Raw genomic sequence first — 21,889 nt, 5'->3', positions numbered from 1 at the left:
GCTTGGCTCATTATGATACCTCAGTCTGAGTTAATTATAGAGTTTGGGATTGGGGGTGAGGAGAAGGACAGGAATGAAAGCCTCTCTCAGAAAACTGAATTCAAAGGAAAGCAGAGTACAGTTCAGTACCTTTTCTTGTGTCTGATGCTTCAGCTGCTGAGAGTGCCCCACCCTTACACAGACAGTGCTGTCTCTGGAAGGTCCTATCGTAAGAACCCCATGAAGCAGCCTATTGTTGGGTGCTGCTCTGAGCTGTGTACCCTTCAGGGCTATAAACACTACTGAGATGTTCCAGCATTACTTATTTTCAGGTCACTCTCATATTGATGCTTTCCCTTGCATGTTTTCTGTTTGTGACCTATTTTTGATGCATTTCACATCTGCTTTAGCAGCTCTTTGACAACCAGAAAACAGGGCTGTTTACTGAGTTCACAGCTGCTGCTAATATCCGTGCAACTAGCCAGAACTGACTGTTTCCTTGCTTAGCTCATCCTGTTGAATGAACCTCTCAGCAGGGTTTGTTGCAAGTTTGTTTCAACTGGAATGCTATCAAAAGTTTCCACACATTTGTGAATTTCTCATACTTCAGCCTTCCTAGAAACCCAGAAACATATGCACCCTCACTAATTCCAGTAACTTTCTTCAGTTTCCCATGGCTTAACTACATAAGTTTTTCACAGATAGCGAAAACAGCCTGTTGTAAATGGGATGAAATTCCTGCTGTCATTAGTTAACACTAATGCATTTGAACCGAGGAAATAAGTCTTCTTGTCTAGTTTAAGGACACTGTTACCTATCAGCTCACATTGCAGTGTTTCGTTATGGTAACTCAATTACCTTATTTTTCATGTTGCCTTTTTTTTTTTTTTTTTGTATACAGATGATGTTTGAAGAAGGGTGGGAATGTAAATTAATCCTGCAGCATTTCCTTGTATCACCTTTAGCAAGTGGCCTGCTCAGGGCGCATCATCTTTCAATGAGGCCACGTCCTGTAGGGCTGAATTCCTGCCTGTGCTGTCATCTGAGTGTCTGTGGACTGTTTGCAGTTTGCTACTCTTGCAGTTCATGACACTATGGATTAGTTACTTTCAGGACACTTGTTCCCACCAAAGAAAGATATTATTGGACCTTTGTGGTGTAGGTGCAAGAAGTCACAGCTGTGTGGGGTCTGGGCAGTTTGGTTTTGTTGTTTGGTTTGTGCTTAGGCATTGATTAATAGCACAATATGGCAGGCAGCCGGGTGTGTGCTTCTGGAAGTGAACAGAAGTCCCAGTCTCCATGAAGAATTAAGCTGGTGACACACTTCTTCATTTCCAGCTGTTTGAGCCCCTGCCTGAGTCTGCCCTTCCTGATTTTATGATGCTGTTCAGCGCTGTTATTGCCCATCTCCCAAGTGCTCATTTTAAAAATAATTGTGTTTCCGAAGCCACATCGTGGATCTCAACTTTCAAGCCTTTCTATGTCCTTGTGAGGTAAACGTTACCAGGTTAGCTGTGATCTGAATTACAGATGTGGAAACAGAGGCACAAAGGGTATAAAAGATCTGCCAAAGTCATTTCAGTGCATCAGAGACAAAATTAGGCAAAAAGATTTCTGACTCCCACCTGTGTCCTACTCTTCCAAAGCAATTTTCATGCTTCATTCAATTTTGGAGCTTTTGCTGTCACGGTATCTCACCGGTAGCTTTCATTTCTTAATGGTTTTGAAGATTGATTTTCACCACTCCCACCCCTGGTTCATTTCCAGTTGTTAATGAAGTATATATTGAATTTTCTTTGGTCCATTGTGAAGCTCCTGGTGGTGACTCTCAAGTACTTTCTGATCCTACTGCTTCTTGGACAATGACAGAAAATGTGGTGACCAGCCTTTTCTCTCATTTTACCAGCTGCAGCCAACAGGAGATATCAGACCATTTGATTGGGCTCCTTGTAAGTGGGCTTAACTATTTAGTTGCTAGAAGACTTCAGTTTGCCTTGCTCCACATCAGATGACCAGTGTTGTGGGGTAGATTAAAAATATTTATTTGGTAGTTAACTAAATTTGGAATGCTTTGTTTGTTTGTTTGTAGTGTTGTGTCAATGACAAGGCGAGTGCTCATCATAGGAAGCTCATGAACCAATTTTTGATCCCTAAAAATTGTTCTCTGCTGAAACCTAGATGCTCAGCAACCTTCTCTGAACCTCTGTTTCTTTCACTTGTCTCCAGTACTCTGGGGAGTGAAATTTTGGTTTTCCGAGACATCTGCCTGTTTTGATTTGTTCTAAGGGGAGCCTGGATGAGTAGCTGATACCAAGTACTTAAATTTGATATGGCTAAATCTGTTCAAGCAAAAGCCCAGCACAGTTTAGGGTAAAACATAACAGTAGTGGAATACATGGCTTGAGAATGGGCATTGTGCAGCTGAAAGTGGTCAATGAAATGCCTTCTGTTATTTTACACAAGTCTCAGCATTGCTTTGCTGTAGTGGGAGGTAGGAAGAACCAGAAATTAATCCAGTCAACACAGCTGTTTGTGGAGGTCATGATATGTACACAGCTCATTGACTCAGATTCCTTGCCAAAACATCACCTCTTGTACATCTGTGAGTGTTCTCTAATCTTTCTGCACCAAAACTCATCTTTGTTCCTTCAGTAATTTTCTCCTCTCTGTGAATTCATTTTGCTGGAGAGATGGCAGATATTCATCAAGGCAGCTCTTCACTTCCTACCCAGGCAGTTCTGATGCTTAGCACCCTTCCATTTGATCAGGAAAACTTCTTTATAGGGCCTTGCTGATGTATCATTTTCTAGCTGCAGTAGGACAGTGTATGGATTAGTAAGCTGACCCTGTGGACTTGACCTCTATAGGCTCATTAGGTCCCTGTGTTTTTGCTGGGACTGTGGAACACTGCAGGCGGAACAAATGCTAAAATACAGCAAACATCTTCCTCCACAGGGAAATTCACCCCATTGCAAAACGGCTGGGTGAGAAGAGACCACTGGAAATAGTCCACACCCAGTGCTCAACGCTGCCCAGGTACGTTATCCAGTCGTGTTCTCTGTATCTTCACACATGGAGACTCCACATCCTCTCTGGGCAACCTGTGCCAGTGTCCAGTCATACCTGCAGTAAAAGTTTTATCTTAAAAGGGCATTAAATGGAGTTCCCTGTATTTCAGTTTGTGCCCACTGCCATTGGAAAGGAAGAGGCAGTTGTGTAGGTGGATTTTAGAAAATCCAGGAGAAAGGAAAGAAAGCATTAGACTGCAGTAAAACAGAATTCTGTAGCAAAAATGATGAATTTTTGGAGAAAGGAAAGAAAGCATTAGACTGCAGTAAAACAGAATTCTGTAGCAAAAATGATGAATTTCCATGACACAGTGCAAATCAGTAGACTCTCAAGATTGGAAGAGGGAAATCCTTCCAGCCCCAGCTGAATTTGATGAGGTAGTTCACACCTCTCAGAACTGCAGTTTGAGGCAGCCTGAAACATGATGGAGAGTGAGCTATGTCAGCGTATGTCAGCATATGCTTCAGAGCATGTTCTCGATTTTATCTGTACATATGAGTGCAAGAAAATTCTCTTATTTTTCAGAGCTGAGCTGGATTTCTCCAGCACAATTCTGTGGCAATGGGCAAATTCCACAGGAAAGCTTTACAGCCAGAGAACATATAAAGTCTGGAACATGGATAAACTGGTTAGGATAAAATAGAAACCAGCAGAACTCTCTGCCAAAATCTGAAGTGAAATGAATAGAGGTTCAAAAAAAGTTCATTCAGTATGCCTGGCTTCTTGTTTCCATAATTTAGGAATAATTACATTTTTGTCACTAACATTGTTTTTAAATGTCAATAGAAACCAGACAAGTATATTTGCAAACCCAGCCCTGTCACATTGAATATATTAGATTTTCCAATACCAGCCTCTTTTAAGTAAGGCTGAGGAAGCACTAAAAGCTCAGTAACTCTCAAGTGTTAGGAAGCTATTGAAAGAACTTGTTAGGCTTTATGACAAGCAGGTTGAAATATAATAGGCCTGGAGCTTTGTGAAGGAGCCGGAAAGCTGTGGTTGAAGAGAGGACAGTGCCCAAGAGTTTGTAGACCAGATGATTTGTGCAAAGGGGATGTTGGAAGGTTCAAGGCAAAATAAACAAATGGGGCTACCCACAGGGACAGTGTTAAGCTGAGACCAAGCTGCTTCCTTAGCTTGGTTTCTAAACACCAGTTAGTCTGTCTAACCAAAGAAGGCATTTTCAGTTAAAGTTTCTTCCTGTCCACACTCGGGCCAAGAAGTCATTTTCTGTTACCTAATTGACCACATTTGTTCTGACCCAACTTTCCTTTGCCTATTACCTAGTGACACTGTGGGTCTTTCTGTTAATCCAGAGCAGCACATGATTCTCTTCTGACAGTCCTAGATGGGTTTGGTTAACTTTGTCCTTCCCTACTGGCTCTGTTCTTATCCCTCTGCTTTGGTATTGTGCTAAAATAGACCACCTTCTTTACACCTATCATTCATTTTCTGGTGGAAGCTTTTTGGTTCTGATGTCTTCTACTAGACCAGCTTGGGTACCCAGGAAATATAAGTTAGCCTCTGGTAAGAGAGGTACTGATAACCCAACAGATGTATTTTCCACGGTCTTGGATCCTCTGCCATGGCACCAGCAACAAGAAAAATAAAGGAATAAAGATTGTTCCTAGCATGTACAGTTTTAAATGCAAATTTGAAGATATGAGCTGAGTGCAGTTATGACTTAATGTGACTTGCAGGCCTCTTAGAGCTGTAACTTGGAGATGTACCTAGTCTTGTTCATGTCACCATGGGATTGAGAGCTCCTCAGGAATATTCTTTTTTAAAAAAATCCTTGATCTTCAATGGAGCTGCATAAAGAAAATGTAACTCTACAGAGACAGCTTGGCTTTGTAATAATCCCTCCATCCAGTTCATGGGGTTGAGTTGTATGTTATTCATAGGCCTGTCAAAATGTAACTGAGCTAAAGTTATCTACCATTTTAAAACTGTGGTCTAGAGGCCCTGAGCATAGGTATCGTCACTAGAATATGCCAGCTCAAGAATGAGTTCCTCGAAAAGTGGATCAGGAAGCTGTTACAGCTGAGCAGTTGTTATGGCTGTTGACAGCTAGCTAGAGAATATTGCATTACACTAACTCATTTTTTTCCCAAAGGATAGGAATTCTTTACTCTTATTTCCTTTTTTACAGATATGACAGATCTGGGATATGTAGAAGAGAAGAGAATAGGGAAGCAGGAACATTTTTTTAAAAAACTCAATGGTTTGAAATCCTAGCTTTCTGATACCTTTTTGAATTATATATATGTTATCTCTCTTTTACATAACATAAATCTTTGTTGTTAAGGTTGCAAACTGCCAGTGTTTGTTATTGAACTTTCCAGATCATCCCTTGTCGATTTAAGATTATTTTCCCTAATCCCTGCTTCACCTTAAACACATCACCAGGCATTCACCAAAGAAAGGTTAGTTCCAACTACCTCTGCAAGCACAACATCTGAGTCACTGCAGACATTCTTTATGTAATTCCCTGGTCCCTGAGCAGTTCCAAAGAGGCCGACTCATTGCAGCCCTACCACTGAGTCAGGAAGGCTACAGAGCCTTTGCGTAACCCTGCTGTCCTGCAGAAATGTCACTGTGAACAGTACCAGATTACACCAGACAAAACCCACTCTGAAGAATGAAGGGAATTTCATTATTAAAAACCAGAACAAAACTAAATGATAACATGCTCTATTCAGAGTACCTGACAGATACTGGGTACATAAAACTATCTTCCTCCAAAGTCACGTACTTGGGGGTGTATGGAACCATCCTGTGCGGCAGTACATGGCTACACTACAAAACAAGGACAAATTTCTTCACTCCATGTTTATTTATACCAGATCTCTTTGGACGTTCTCTTCTTACTGAGTGCAGTAGCTGGAACCTGTTCTTCCAGCTTCATTATATAAAGGTGAAAGTCTCAGCTTTAGAAACTGGCATTGCTGGGCTTGAGAAGCCTCTATCTTCTCCCATTTCGTGGCTCAGAAATTCATGCTCTGATACTGACCAGCTCACTGACTTTCCCGTAACTGAAGTTTTGTTACGGTAAGCTGAAGAATTCTGTGAAAATCTAGAATTATCTTTTCTTTTGAACATTATGTATTTTCTAGGGCTTCTTTATTTTACTGGAGGGATAATGAAGTAATCTCAGAAGAGCATTTTATTTGCTGATTGTGTTGTAATCATCCAAAGTATGGATTCTTCATCCTAATAGTATTCTCCTGGAAGGAAGGTTGGAGTTACAGCTACTCCCCTGTAGCTAACCTTGGTGGTATTCAGTGTGTCTAGCAAATGCCAAGTGCAATGTTCAGGAATAAATCATTGCTAGTTAAATCTTAGCTAATATAACAAGTAAAATATATCAATGTGTTATTTTAGCAAATGCATGCTGTCAGATCTAATCCTGGGTTTCCAGCCTCTAAAAATGCAGGTGGTGCATATTAGTGATGAAATGAACAGTTTGAGGAGGAAGGAACTTGAAAGTATTCTAAATTCAAATTACTTGATGTAGAAACTTGAAACACTTATATCCATGGGAAAATTTTCCTTTTCCTTTTTTTTTAAACCACTCAAGTGCAGACATACTTTTTTCTCTTTTACTACCACTTGTTTGTGGGGAGCAGGAGGTTTTGGAAATTTGAGAAAATAACTTGTAGTTCTGTAGAACTTTCACTAGCTCTGTTTGGGCTGTAATTTGCAGCCTGAAAGACATTGATATAAAGAAAACACTTCCAGGAAATTATGTGGCTTAGATTAATCGATGTTGCTGTGCATGTTTAAGTCAATTACTCAGAGGGAACACAAAAATTCTTAACTGTTTATAGTACCTAAAACTAGTATAAATGAAGCATTGCTCTTCAAAACTTAGAGAAGTATTTTTTTTTAATAGAAGGATTAAGTGACTTCACTTTTTTTCTTTAAAGACAATAAAACTAGTATTCTGTCTCTTTTCTAATTTTTACCGGGATAAAATTTTTTCTGTACAAAAAGAAAGCAAATGAATGAACATAGTTGGTACTAAAGATTAAAGTATATTTCTACATTTGCTGAGCAGTAATTTGTTTATTTTGCACACTGATAAATTTTGAGGTAAAATTATTAATCTGTTTCCATTTTCTATTTTTAGGTGTATTCAACAGTAAAAAATGTATTGGAAAGGACTTAAGAAAGGCTGTTAGGAGAGGATGGGAGAAAAAATTAAGTGAACTTTAAGGTCAGTCTCATAAAGATACCAACCTAACCTGATTATTGTCTGCCCTCTGGAGAGGGGAGAATCTTACACAGCTGCATTAAAGCTGAGAAAAATGAGAAGCTGAAGAGGAAATTGTATTATTCTCTGAGTAGGTTATGTTGTACAGTTAACGGATGATGGCTACATAGATTTCTTTTTAGAAAAAGCACTGAAGTAATGTAACTAAACAAGAAAAGGTAACTACAAAAATCTCACACCTTAGCCATGAAAGTGAGGTGAATATCATATAGTATACAACTGATTTCTCTTTTGTAGGAGGCCAGAGGCTCTCCACTAAGAGGAATGTGTTGTTTACAGGTTTGGAAAGGTTTGTTCCACATTCCAACAGTATTCTTAGGATGGCATGGCAAAATCTAAATAGTATCATACTGTTTTCTCTAACTCTGCAGCTTCACTTTCCTGAGCCCCCAAGGTATTTCTAGGCAGAGGGGTGCATTTCAGCAAAGAGAAATTGAGAGGACTGAAGAGCAGGTTTCTCTTGTATGTGCCCTGCATCATCCACGTGAGCTGCAGGGCTGTGCCAGTCTGGGGAGAGGAGCACTAGGGACGGTGTGACTCTGTCCTGCTGGCTAGTGGCTCAGCCTGTGCCTTCCCTGCTGTCAGGCAGCATGCAGACTTTTGGCTAGGGGTGATAGGGAGGCTGTGCACTGAGTGTTGTAAAGTGGAAGAATCGAGGGAGTGCGCCTTCGCCTGATCTTCATCATGATGGTTAAGGACAAAGGGATCTCACTCTTTGATTTTTCTGTGGTAATGGGCTTTTTAATCTCAAGTGGCCTACCTTTATATAAAGCCTCTATCCTTACTTTATTCAGAAAGCACAAGATGTTTTTGATTGATTCACACTGAAGTGCTTACATTGAAAACATTTCCAGAGTTACACAGTGTAGAAGAAATACAAAATTAAAGTCCTTCAGTGTAGAAGTATACATGAAATGATGGATATTTCTGTAGCTTTGAAAAATGGGTTGTCCTTCAACTCCTTCTACTTCGAATCCATTCCGGGAAACTTTTTCAGTAAATGAACACTGTTCAAACCTTTAGTCTCTTTTCTGTGTAGAAGGGCTAGCAATATTTTTACAAGTTACTCTCACAGTTGAAATGTGCTTATTAACAACTCTTAAATTGCTTGCCTGTTGCCAACTAAAAATAGGTACCTTTAATCAAACAATTTCTCATGCACTAAATTCCCTAAATTTGACTTTTATCTATGCTTGGACTTCAAGTGCAGAATTGTACAAGGTGCTAATTTTGGCACATTTGTTTGAGAAGTAGCATGTCCATTTCTGGTATGTATATTAAATTTTGTGTCTAATATTTAGTGCATCTGTTTTCCTTAGTTGTTAGAGGGGCAAGGCAAGAGATATCCTGAACTCAGTAGCATGGTTGCTAGCACTTTGATTGAGTGCATTGACAAAGTAATAATACTGTTGGATTTCTTGAAACTTTTTGGTGCAGAGTACTTAAAAGTAATAAAATAGAAATATTACTGTACAAGACACCATCATTTTTAGCTAAGCCTGATGCAAAGAGAAATAAATTATTAGCTGCACTGCTTTGAAATGCAAGAACCTAAAGTACAGGCATTGGTTTATTCTGCCTTTTGTTACACTGAGAGCTTTGGAAATGTGCAGAGCAGAGAACACAGACTTTTTTTCCCATCTTTTAACAACTGAGGGTTTAGAGTGGCTGCTGGCGCAGGAGGAAATGCCATTAGATAGATACAAGAAAAGCCAATATTCCATGTTATTCGTGCAGACAACTAACATTTGAAACTTGCACAAAGTGCTTCCACTTAAAAGCTGTCAGTCACATTGGTTATAAAAAGCCCAGAGCACTCAGGGACTGTCAATCACTTCTTAGAAGAGAGAGCTGACATCTTAACATTTACGTTGCCAGTATTTACCAGATGCAGAAAACCAAAGGGTGAAAATTCAAATGAAAACACACATTCTTGCTGATCATACAATACAAGGGAAACATTTGGATCAGTTACTGTCGCTGCTCACCTAGGAGCCTCCAATCCTGAGAAGGTTTTTCTCTCTTGCTCTATGAATAGATCTGTTGCAGGCTGGCTCTGCCGTGTTGCAGGGAAAAGGCTTTTGCAGACGGTGTCTGCTGAGAGTTGTCACAAAGTCATCAGGTGAGGAAACAGGTTAACTCTGGCCCATCATGTCTAGGGGAGTAGAAGGAAATGTGCAGAGGACTTGAAAAGGGCACATAAAGGGCATCTACTTTGCTTTTTTTCTTATGGTAATAGGGATGTGGGTGTTGTAATTATGAGGCTGATGACATATTCTCATGCAAGAAGGGGATTGGCAAGGAAAGGAAGAGGAGGAACCAGTTAATTCAAATACATCTTCTGATCTTTTTCTGTATGTTTCTAGATCTAGTTATCCCTAGATTACCCTGATGCTTTAGATACTGATCCTCGTGCTTCAGTGGGACTGCAGCTGTGGGTAGCACTGTGAATTCAGCATCTGGGAACTCTGGTCAGAACCACTGTTGTTGCTGTTGTCACAGAGCAGAAGGTGTAGGTGCAGCTGTGAGCAAGGTGCAGAAATGGTGTTCACACATTGCAGGCCTATTCATGTCCTGCTGTACTGGAGGTAAAAGGAATGTTGTCCTTGAGGCTGCCTGCAACAGTTCACTAGACTTGAGTACCCAGTATTGTGTTCCCACAGCTGCATGCATCTGAAGGCATCCATGGGACTCTTGGTCCATCTTTGACCAGACTGTCAGTCTAAGTCAGCATGGCCAAACCCAGCAACTGTGGAAGTGTTCAGAATGCTGCTTTAACTACAGTCACTCATGTGAGTGCCTCTTTACCAGTCTCTTCAGGAAGCAAGCAGCTTTCTATGTTTATGTCTTTTGCACTGGTGCAGCCAACATCTGCAGCAAGTTGCTGATGATCCCAGAGGTTTTGTTCACCATGTGCATCCAAATGTTAAGTCTCACAATCCTGACTCAGCCTTTGGTTCTGCAGGTCATCTTCCATGAGGAGTTCCTCCTGCCATTTGGAGCAGAATTTTGTCCCAGATGAAAACTCTAGATGAAGTTTTTAGAGAACAACTGTAACGGTAGATACTTATGTATAAATTTCTACAACCAAAGTCATGTTCCTGTTCAGTTCCCATTGTAGTTAATGAGAGTTAAATCAGTGGAGTTTATGGAATCATGTGATTTAGCTTACCTTGGAGCAGACACTTCTCAGCTGTCAGCAGAACAGTTCTATAAGCTTCATTGACTGTATTCAGTAGGTCTCCTTTGACTGTAGTAGGGATTCACACACTGACTGCATATGAAGTGCCTTAATCCTAAACCAAATCCTGCCCTTGCAGCCAGCTGCTTGAGTGACTCTGCCCATTTGGAGGACTTCCCTACTGGGATTATAGCCTTGTCTTGATACTCATATTCCCACATATTTTCTTTCATAGCAGGGCTGTTTGACATGGTATATACACACTTTAACCTTTCAGGCATCTTTTTATTTGCATACAGACAGTCATACAGCTGTGGCAGCCCCAAGCCCACTGTGGCTAAGCAGACCAAGTATTTACCAGTTACTTGAGATCTTTCTCTATGTATTTGTGTGTCAGGTTTATGTATTAACCACTGGTATGAAGAATACCAATTTAGGTTATGGAATATGGGTAAATTAATTAAGTGACAATTCACAAGGTCTTGCTGCTAGGAGTGTGTATGGGTGCACAGAAACTCTCTTATGGGTCACAGATTACTGTAGGGTTCAGGTAGTACCATAAGATCAAATGATGTGTTTGGGGACTGGACTGGAGATAAAAGTTTCCTCTGTTTTCCACCCTGGAAATTGGGAAAAACTGGAGTAGTAAGCACCACTGCTTATGACCTTTAGTTACCAAGGGAAAAAGTATTTTCCCATTGTTTCTTGGATGTCTTGTCTATCTGTTTATACATGGGCCAGGACTGTATTCTTCAGTGCTTTATTTTTGTATTAGGAAGTTGTTTCTTCCTCTTGGGAGACTCTTCATCTTCCCTTCGAGAGTAAATAAAGAATGCTATTCACCATAACAATAAGTCTAGAAAAAGTGACAGAAAACAAAATGTCCCTGTATACATTTTAAATAGCTAAAAGTTGATTACATCAATGCTTTGCTAATCATCTTCAGATTTTAATGCCAAAAACCAGAAGGCTGTGAATTGTACGAACCAGAGGTTGGAACTAAGAGAAAGATCAATAGCTTAATGTAAGGAAATGTAGACTGAATGTGTGTGGAGTGATTTCCTAATAGAAGTAACCACTGGTATGCAAAACAGACTTCTGTGGTCCACAGAGGATGTCAAATAAAATGGGTATTTTTATTATTTCTCAAAATACTACAGAAGTTATATGTGAAAAATACAGGGCAGAAGAGAGACCTTGTGTTACATCCTCATCTCCTCTATGTCCTGTGGTCCCATGTGCTAGGGGTCTTTGTTGTATGACATTTAAGATACAGAGCACATGGAGTCAGGAAAACAGATCACAAATTCCTGTTGGTACTGGTTATTCCTTTGTTCCCCTCCTGTGATGCTACAGAAAGTTAGAAAACTCTTGATGTTGTAACCTGAAGCTCCACCAGACAAAGAGAAGATTGTAACAGGCAGAGTCAAGGACTTGCCTGCCCAGGCAAGATATGGCATTCCCAGAAGTGCCAGTTCCTTGTCTGCAGATCATGAGCTGGAGACTTGTTCATGATCTGTGCAAGTTACTGCTACTGGCTGAATGCCAGCCTATAGTATGGGGGATCTCCTTGTGAAATTTCTTCCAAGAACTAAATATGAATGCCATTAATTCACTCTTACTAGAGAACATGGGTGTTAAATAGTCATGTGCATTAACTTTTAAAAATCTAGTCTGAGGTAGTTCAAAGAGCTCCAACAGTGAAATAAAAATAAAATCCTCTTCACCTCAAATGTAGGGGTTGTAGGGTAAACTTCAGGTATTGAATCATCCGTTCCTTTGGAAAAGTGAATGATTCTAAATTGCTGCAACACTTCACTGTTTTCCTCTAGTGGTTATAGAAGAATACAAGAGGAATTCCACGAATATTATCCAGGTGAAGGAAAATAGGAACTGACCTAGAATATTAGTATCATGTTGCGTAAATCATCAGCTGACAAGGCAGCATGTACTTAAGACTGCTTCTTTCTCTGAGCAACATTCAGAATTTTAGACATGACTTTAAAGATACCTAAATGGCTTCTGAAATGGTCATTTCACTGGAAGCTTGTTGAGAATGAACAAAGTTTTGCACCTTTTGGAAGTCCCTTTTACTTAAAGCAACTGTGAATGTCAGTCACTAGCAATGCTCATAATGTTTTGGGAAAACTGATTGCAATTCTTATGTGTGCAGATATTAAAAGGAGGCAGAGTTTTCCCTAATCTGCTGTCAAAAGCTGATTTTGTCTTAAAATGACAAAGTTCTAATAAATGTGTGAATTTGAGAAAGACAAATTTTTATTTATAAATTTTACCTTTAAAAATAAAAAAAAATTTGGAAAAATTTTGGAAAAAGACCCAAGGCAAATGTAAGTATTCCATTTGCAAATTTCAAATTATTTCTTAGACTGTTTCAGTAAAACAAAGTTAGTATTGCTGCTGTCACAGCATGACATGTCATGAGCTTGGCTTTAAAAAAAGCTGAGGTAATATCTTGTTTGTTTTATTTTGCCTTTTGATTTCTCCACTTTTCTTTTTTTTAATCTGGACTTCACACTTTCAAGTTTCCTCCACAACAGCAAGGCCTATGTATTTTATAATAATTATATATGTATGTATGTTTGTATTTTACCAAATATATGATATTATTGGAAAACTAAATGACTCAAAGAAAAGGGCCTTCAAGAGAAACAAATCAAATACTCTGAGATCAAGTCTTAGGAGTTGACAGCATGAAATGAGGGTATATTTGCAAAGGCTCCATAGCAGTGAATAGAGAGAAGGCCTCTGGGATGGTTAGGTTGGGCTTCTGTTCTGGATGACCTTGGTCTCCATCAGGGTCACTTCTCCACTGCCTGTAGAAAGAAACATGGTCTCACCAGGCTGGAGATGGCTTTTGTGACCTGCTCTTAAAGGGATCATGAAGAGAGACTTTTAATGTAGCAAGCTGCACTTCTAATCCCATGTATCTGTGGTGATTACAATCTGAGGGTTGTAATTCTGTCCTGAATGAGATGCACTGGTCCAGCTTACCAGAGAGCTTACACTTACTGTGTGCATAGATCCATACAGAATAGCTGCTGCTGGATACCTGCTGCAGTTTGGGAAAGGGTGATAAACAGGTTTGTGACAGCCCGTTTGATACGCTGTGACACTAATAGCTGGAGCGAGCACTCCGTAGGTAGGGAGCTACTGTGCGGAATTAGTCAGTCCCCAGTCTGCTCACAGCGCCCTTCCAGGAAGAGCCTGCAAATTTCAGCCAGACAGTTGGTGCTCTCCTGTAGGCATCCAGACAAGCCCGTTCTGAGATGACATTTGCTATGTTACAGACATGTCATGGATCATTTTTCACAGCCCTGTTGAAGTGGCTTATTTATTATCATCTGTTCTGGTGTTATATCCTGGACATAGGAGAACTGTTTACTGTGCCACAGTGCCAGGAATTCCTTGTTACTGTGCAATCTGATTCCAGGAGAAGGCTTAGGATAAGTCTCGTTGCTTTCCTCAAGGCTGCCACTGCTACAGCAAGACACTGTAGACTGAACGACCGAGTCAAATCCCAGGAGTTACAGCTGAAGTTAGTGGTTTGATATTTAAGTGAATAACCTCTAAGTGAAGAAGTACTGGATTCGTCATCATTCCGCTTGCCTCAGCTTTAGAAATCAAATACCAAAATTGTTGCCAGCAAAACAATTTGACCTTGAGTGTAGGCAGCTCTGTCATTAGTCCACTCGAGATTTGCTGAAGTCTCATTATCAAGAGCAGTGATTCTCCGCTATGCTTCACAGATCACTACCGGATTGCAAAGCCGTGCTGCCTTAAAAGGTTGGTGTTACAAGGCAGTGTGGTAGCCCAGAGTGCATTCAGAAAGTTGACAGTGATCCATGAACAGGATGCCAAGGAATTGCTGCCATTACTGTGCTAGAGCGTGGGGAGTTTTCAGTGTTACTTTTCACAGGGAAAGGAACTAATGACTTTTTAAAATTGTCACAGGACATGGTTGTTGAGTTTTCTAGGCTTAGTGTGTAAATCTTATCATTTTCTTTCTTTGCCCTGTACCAGAATAACACTTGCTACCATTAAATACTGTGAAAACACATTTCTGGGCAAGTCACTCACTTTTCTCTGGGTCTGTTTGTCCAGCTTTATTTGTGTTGCTATCCTAGAATATTATTTCCCAAAATTTCTATCAGTATGGTTAATTAATTTATTGGCTAATACCTGTCATTCAAGATCACTCTTTTGTTGTTAGGGAGGAATCAGCTAGATCTTCATGAAAAACAGGCTAGTGCAAGTGCCACCTACCGTGGGTAAAAGTGCACTGCTGTATGTGCTGCAGGAAATCCCACTGAATCTACTGGAGAATGCTGATATTCAGTGCACAGGTTTTAAAGTGACCTGGCATAAGAATGCCTTTGCTTCCAGTTGTTATTTTTGCCTGTATGAGAGTAGGACTGGGAGACTCCAAACAATACCATGGCCTCATTGCACCAGGTCTTGGTGACCATTGGAACAGTGTTGTGATGGAAACAGCAGATGAAAGCAATCATCTTTAGTTTGCAGCTGGAAAGTAGGATAAGTGGTTTGCTTGAGATGGTATGGAGGGGAACCCATCCCTGTTCTCCTTAAGTACAGAGTTTCAGCCATTTCCTTCTTCCTGCTACAGCCCAGCCAAGGACTGGAACAACACAAGCTGGGACCTGCTCTGGAGGAAGCTTCCCATTACTTGCTACTGGCTTCCAGCTGGTGAAATGAAAGGGCAGCAACCCACTTGATTAAGGACAGAAGATACGCAGGCTGCCTGGGAGGAGTTTTGTGTTTTTAAGAGCCCTCAGGTCAGACAAGGAGGGGCTGCTGGTTTGCCCCAGCAGCTGAGCACCTGCCAGGGTGTGACAGCACGAGTTCCCCCAGTTTACAGTTAGGAAAAGCTACATGTCTGGGACTGGCTTCCCTGCTTTCATAGGGGACATTAGCTCTGCCTGACAAGCAAGGTGGCTTTCAGGGCAAGTGGAGGTACAGTCTGTTGTCTCAGAGAGGGCTCATAAAGCTTTTTTTTCAACTTTGTCACATCTTGGTTTTCCATTGGCAGTAACAGAGGTTTTCCTGTCAGAACCGTCAATACAGAGGTAGAAGCAAGAATTCAGCTAACTAGCTAGAATAAATGATCTGAGGCCTGTGGCAATGCAGTGGTATAAAGTGTTAAAAAATGGGCTGAAGACAACTATCTGAAGAAGTGTTGTCATTTACTGAGAAATTTACTTTGCCAGCTAGTATAAGTCCAAATATTAAACTTGTTAAGATTTTTATTTTTTTTAAAGCAACTGTAGCATGAAGGAGAGAATTACAGAAGATGTTGAGACTTTGTTCTTTTTTTTAAAATGAAGCCTTGTTACTGAGCCAGGACATGAAAAGTGTCTAGGAAGAAAATTCAAACAAATTAATCTGTTCTAATCCAATAGAATACAAAAGTAGGCATAAAACAATGGCTGAACAAAATTAATTCAGATTTAAAATTCTTTTATTATAACGTAGCAGTAGTCAGTAACAAAGGAAATTCATTCTGCTTTGTTCACTTTGTGATGTTTGTTAGATTAGGAATGTCCTGTGAGAATGCTGTACCTCAGACAGCAGAGTACAGCTTTTTCTAGGATATATATAAATACTTCTGGTGTGCTACTAAAAAGGGAAAATTAAGGCATGCCATACTGTACTCCTAATTCTAACCTGCTATTTCAGATGTTTTAATTTGCCAGACACAAGTGAGGAGTCATTCAAAGATTTAATATGTGCTGCCCCCATTGTTTCTGATAAACATACACTCTTGCCTGCTAGTCAGAGAACTGCAGTACTTAGGTGGTGTGTATATGCCAGTCTGGTTTGGTGCTTCAGGTTTTTCTTCACTGTCACTGAAATTAAGTGGTGAATCAGAGTGTTTCTGTGCTTACAGCTATATAACCAGAAGCATAAGTTGGCCTGTAAGTGGTTGTTAATAGAGTAGGAATGTGTTTATATAATTTTGTTGTATCTGCTTCCTAACGAAAAAGTCATTATGCAGTAGGACAGACTATTAATTGTTAATCTCTCCTTCCATATGGTGAAACAAATCTTTTATGATCTTAGAGAATGTTTTGACCAAATTTGACAGTGGCATAGGGTTTATTAAGTGTCTTAAGTTCTTGAAAGCAGGTGGGCAGGGAGGAGGGAGAAGGCAGCAAGAAGGTTTCCAGGCTGCAGGACCCAGAGCCCATCAGACCTTTGAGTGCTCGTGGCAGAAGGAAGCCCTGAGATGCGGGCACTCATGGGATCTGCTGCTCACAGAACTGTTTGTCTGTAAGACAAAAGGCTCTTACCAACCCTCACAAATTCTGCTTCTGCTCCTGGTTCTGTATCTTCTACATTTTAAAAATATCACCTGCTTTTAGTTGGAGAGGGAAAGAGCCCTTAGGACTTTGCACACACCAGTGCTACAGTTTTGTTAATGTCCGCACCAACCTTACCAGCATGCCTATCCACAATGGGAAGTCTGCACTCCCAGCCTTCCCTCTGCTACTTTCCACCACACCCATCCTGGCTGCACCAGGCTGTCTTCATGTGAGCTCTGACCCTCAGCACCTTTCCAGCCTCTTCTTTTTAGCTGGGCTCATTTCTCTGCAGATTAGCAAGTTGAACAAGCGCATGGAGATGGGAGTCAGTGTCCTCACTACACACTTACGATTTCACAGTCTGTCCCCAGTCCCCAGCATGGTAAAACACGTGAATGTCATAACTCAGGCGCCTCTGCTGGCCTAGGAATGGGAAGCAGAAACAGCCTATTTGGGATATTGTAAGGTCTGTTTTTGCAGCTATGTCTCACAGTTAGTTTGAACAGAATCCAACTGAGCAGGAACTCTGAGGGTGTCTTTTCTCTACCTACTCATTCTTTAACAACGATTGCTAGAACCTGCATGCACTGGTGGAAATTACTCAGCTCTTCCAGTGGCCTTGGAAATGGGACAGGGATTAACTGAAGCAGTAACAGCTGAAATGGGTACTCCACCAGCAGAGAGAAATAGAAATAAGAGACACAGAAAGTGACTTTTCTATGTGCTCTGTGCCTCACAGCTTAGAAAGCATCTCAGTGCTTGTTTCTAAGATGCTGAAATAAGTAACAGTGCTATCTGCTGTGACCTCACAGGGGTTCTCAAACAAAACCTGAACGTACACATTTTGCTATTTGTGTGATGTCTGCGTGCACAATAGTTGTCTTAGCAAACCAGAGAACACTTGCTTTAAATCTGTTACTTCTGGATTCATGTTTTAACTGATTGCCTTTGTGCAGCAAATTGCAGTACCTCTCTCTTGTATTCAGGGAGCAGTATACTGCTTGTGGCTAATTTTAACATCTCTGTTCCTGTGCACAGAGAGCTGAAAGATTCTGCTTTCTTGGCAGAAAACCACAGCAAGTTCAGGTCCTATTAAGTTGAGTCAGTAGAGTGATTTCTATTGCAATGGGAGGAGCATTCAGAGGTAACAATTGTACCAAGCTCACGCCTAAGGCAAAGAAAAAGACTGGCTACTAAAAGATCCCGACTGACACATTTTCAAAAGTGCCTTAATCTCCTGGGTGTCCAGCAAACATTGGGCATCTACAACAGAGCTTTAGGGTGGCATAGAATGGAGTCTAGAGCAGCCCTTCAGCTCTGTATGCAGGGATGCTGAGCCCATGGTCTGGGTGCCGTATGTACTCTCTGTACCCTCCTGCTGTGTTTTTTGAGGATCTCACAGGTCTGTCAGTGTCACCTCATGAGGAGCTCTCTTGGTCCTGGTGACCCAGCTACGGTAAGTGGCTTGTTTTGCAGCACCAGCATTACCACCCAGTTTCTCACCTACCCTACCATCTTTTCAAGAGGATGCCCTCCATGTAGCTCACAGACAAAAAAGCTGCAGTATCAACTGCAAAGACATTTTAAGCAAACACTTGGCTTCACTAATGCAGATTTTTGAACGGTGTACACTGATAGTGCCAAGACCAGCTACCACAGCTGAAACTAGTGTACTTTGTCTTTTATCACTTTCTGACAGTGTCTCTAAGCAAGGTTGTTCTCACAGTCCTGCCTCAAAGCTTGTGTTTACTTCATAGGGCATGGAAGCATGTCACAAATTGATTTTGATGGAAAAAAGGGGACAAAAAAGTACATGATCTCACGTTGTATCTCTTTGCTCTGGCACTATACCGATTCAGTCTCACTTTTCCCTGTTTCCAATGTGTTCCCTGTCCTCTTACTCTGTTTTCCTGGTTGGCCCACCTTTCCTAAACATCCATATTAATTCAACCAACAAGTAAACCATTACATGAGGAATCCTGCAGTTTAAATATGAAACTCTGGTTCAAATGGGAAGTGGGTTTTTTGGATTTGCTTTAATGAAAGCAGTCTCAGCAGCTCGCAGACACAAAAAAAAAAACCCACACATGGAAAATATGTGTAAGCTGGTTTTGCTTCAGCTTTGAGGAAAATGTTTATGTTGTGGCATGGTCAATACAAATTAAATTATTGTTGCTAAATCCTCAAATAATTTTGTTTTGTTTTTGTTTGAAAATGGGGATAGGCCCATGCCTTTCTTTATTTGTAGGAACAAGCAGAAGACAGAAAATGATCTTACTGAAATGATTTATTGGTTTGGTTTACAACCATGAAAGGGAATGGCATTTTCAAGGTTGTATGTGTGCCCAGCTGTTGGCAGCTCACATTTCTATGGTGAGAGAATAAGATTATTATTCACAGAAAAAAATATTGATTTATCTTCTATCACACTTTTAATGCTCATTAGAAGTTAGCTGCCAGCACTACCAGTCAGGCTTTGTTGTCTTGTGGGTGTGAAAGTGACTGAGGTGCACATGCAACTTATATTTTCTAAAACCTGATCATCATAAGCATACTTGGGCACATTTCTGCCCTGATTTCCCTAAAGTTTCTTACATTTACATTGAATTTCTGAGTGAACAGAATATGAATCATACACAGATTAAGCGCAGTCTACCTGTATTGCTTCCAAAACCAGTAGTCCTGCTTAAAAGAATAGCAGTTTCCAGATTTAAAACACTCACAGGGGTTGTTAGGGGTTGGAACATTAACATACCATTTCCCCCCCCTTTTGCTTTGTGAATTACAAATTCAATTATGCTTTCTGGAGAATGAGTACAGTCACATTTTAAATTCAAAGACAAAAGTACAATTTATATGGGCTGACTGGTTTCTGATCAGAAGAGGATACCATTTCTAAATGCAGTTTTCATTTTATTCTTTGCAGTTACTAGCTTCTCCTGTGGCTTTGGAAAGAAAACATTAGCAGTAGTATCAATATAAAAAACTGAGGAAGTAGCATTATTTGGAACAGAGTAATCTGGTCTCCTTCCTATCTCTACTGTCCATCTGCCATGGGCTAGAAGAAATTATTTGTGATAAGGATAATTATACCAAAAGGAAGTTAAATGCCTTTCTCATTTATAGGGCATATAGAAGTCAAGCTGAATGCCCAGGCCACTTTTAGATAAATCAAGAACAAATAAAACATGCTATACCAAAGTAACAGTAGGAGCAAACGATGTCACTATCCTTACCCTTTGCCATAAGGATGTGTGAGTCAGGGCAGCCAGGTAAACTTTGTTGCATGACCTGCACAGTCTTTGGAGCCAGCAGCATAGAATATTAATTCTGAAACCATGAAAGAATCTTTCTGTAGCTACTTCTTTGTCCTTCATTTTGTAGTAGTTCACTGAACAAAAGCTCTAAAATAATGAGCTTCTCGTTGTTTTAATAAATTTTTCAGACTTGCGTCTGTGTATGTGTTAAAAAGTTACTTGTTTTGCTGTTCATTACTTCTGGCTCTCAATTTTCTCTACAAATAGAAATAATCAAGTTTTTCTTTTTAGTAAGATCACTGAAATTTTTCTATGAGTGCAGTAACTTATCATCTTGAAAAATTTAGACTTGTTTAAAATTTCAGTTTTGCAAGAAACAGGCTCCTTAGACTTTGGGGTTTATTGTTGTCAGAAAAAAATCAAAAATTCAATTACTGCTTTAGAAATATGTTTGATAGTGGTTGGGTTTTGATTTTTTAAAAATTTCATTATTAAAATAAGCTTTAGCTTTCAGGGCATGCACGATTTTATGGTGTAATAATTTGAGAAATTAATCTTCATTCCAAAGAAGTTTAAAATCAGCAATGAAGGGTTGAGCATACAAACTAAGCAACACCATGGAAAATATGGAAGACTTATAATTTCCTTTGTATTATCTGCTGCACATGTGGAACTAGGAGACTGCAGATCACAAGGGGTAGTGAATTCAGTTGTTGCTTCTAAAAAGGACTTCTGATTCTCAAAAGAGATGAGCTTTTGCCTGAGAGAACCCTTGGCATCTGCATGGTGTACTGGAATGTATCGCCTTACTTGCAAAGCTGGAACTCTGTGTTATGTTCAAGATTTTATTTCATAATTTTTTTTCCATGCTAGTTTTCTGGAAGTTTCAACTTTACATGATTATTCACAGATTAATTGAAAATAGCCTTGTATACCTTTTTATCCATGTATCATCTCCTTTAGCATTTTAGGGGAACTTCAGTGTTCTTGTTGGGTGTGACTTTGTTTTCTTTCTTTTTCTTCTGGACTCGGGTAGTCATTTCATAAATGAGCATAAAGTTGTTTTGATTTCTTTTGTTTTCTTTCCTTCTATCTGTCTGTACCTCTTGGTGGAATTTGACTAGCAGAACCAAGATTTTTGTCTCTATAATAATACATTGTCAACAATGACAAGAGGTGTAATTAGCTTTATAACCAGATTATATCATAGAATCACAATCTCTCAAATGTTTAATTCCATTGGCTGAGTGTCCCGACAGCTGCCTGTAATTGCCAAATACATAAATGTTTGCAGGTCTGTTGCTGGTTGCCATAAACTTAAGTAAGACTGATTTGTAAAAAAGTGATGTTCTCCTGGCCTAGATTTTAAATAAATGTTTTTTGATGGCAAAGATTCAGTCCCTCTAAAATCATCATATATGCAAGTATCAGCTTCAGATTTCAGTTGTGAAGGATTTTTAATTTTTAGACTTGTTTGGGGTAAGTTCTCAGTCTGCAAAGTTTCTGTCACTTAAAAGTCAAGAGAGAATGAAAGAACACAACTTACTGAATTCATCTGGACAAGGCTGGATAGACTGGAGAAAGTCTAACGAATTAAACAGGCTTTTGCAAAATTGCTGGTATTTAAAATGGTAACTTTAGGCCAGATGTTTTGCTCCAGAGACTTTAAGTGGTGTGGTAGGCCACTGTTGGAGGCTGTACTTGTTCAGAATAAGGGTGAAATCCTGGTGCCATGGAAATGAACAACAAAAGTCCCACAGATCTCAGAAAGGGGCCATGATTTAGC

At 40.0% G+C, this 21,889-nt stretch overlaps 1 protein-coding gene across 5 annotated transcripts in view; it reads left to right on the top strand.

Annotated features, from left to right (window-relative positions):
* ATXN1 (ataxin 1) overlaps positions 1–21,889 on the top strand; it is a 367,362-nt gene that overhangs the window by 61,134 nt on the left and 284,339 nt on the right. The gene's annotated exons all lie outside the window — the stretch shown is intronic.

This window comes from Zonotrichia albicollis, chromosome 1 (genome assembly GCF_047830755.1).
Source record: "Zonotrichia albicollis isolate bZonAlb1 chromosome 1, bZonAlb1.hap1, whole genome shotgun sequence".
In the NCBI taxonomy this organism is placed as follows: Eukaryota; Metazoa; Chordata; class Aves; order Passeriformes; family Passerellidae; genus Zonotrichia; species Zonotrichia albicollis.
Note: the sequence above shows the minus strand (reverse complement) of the source record. Positions and strands in the feature narration are given on the sequence as shown.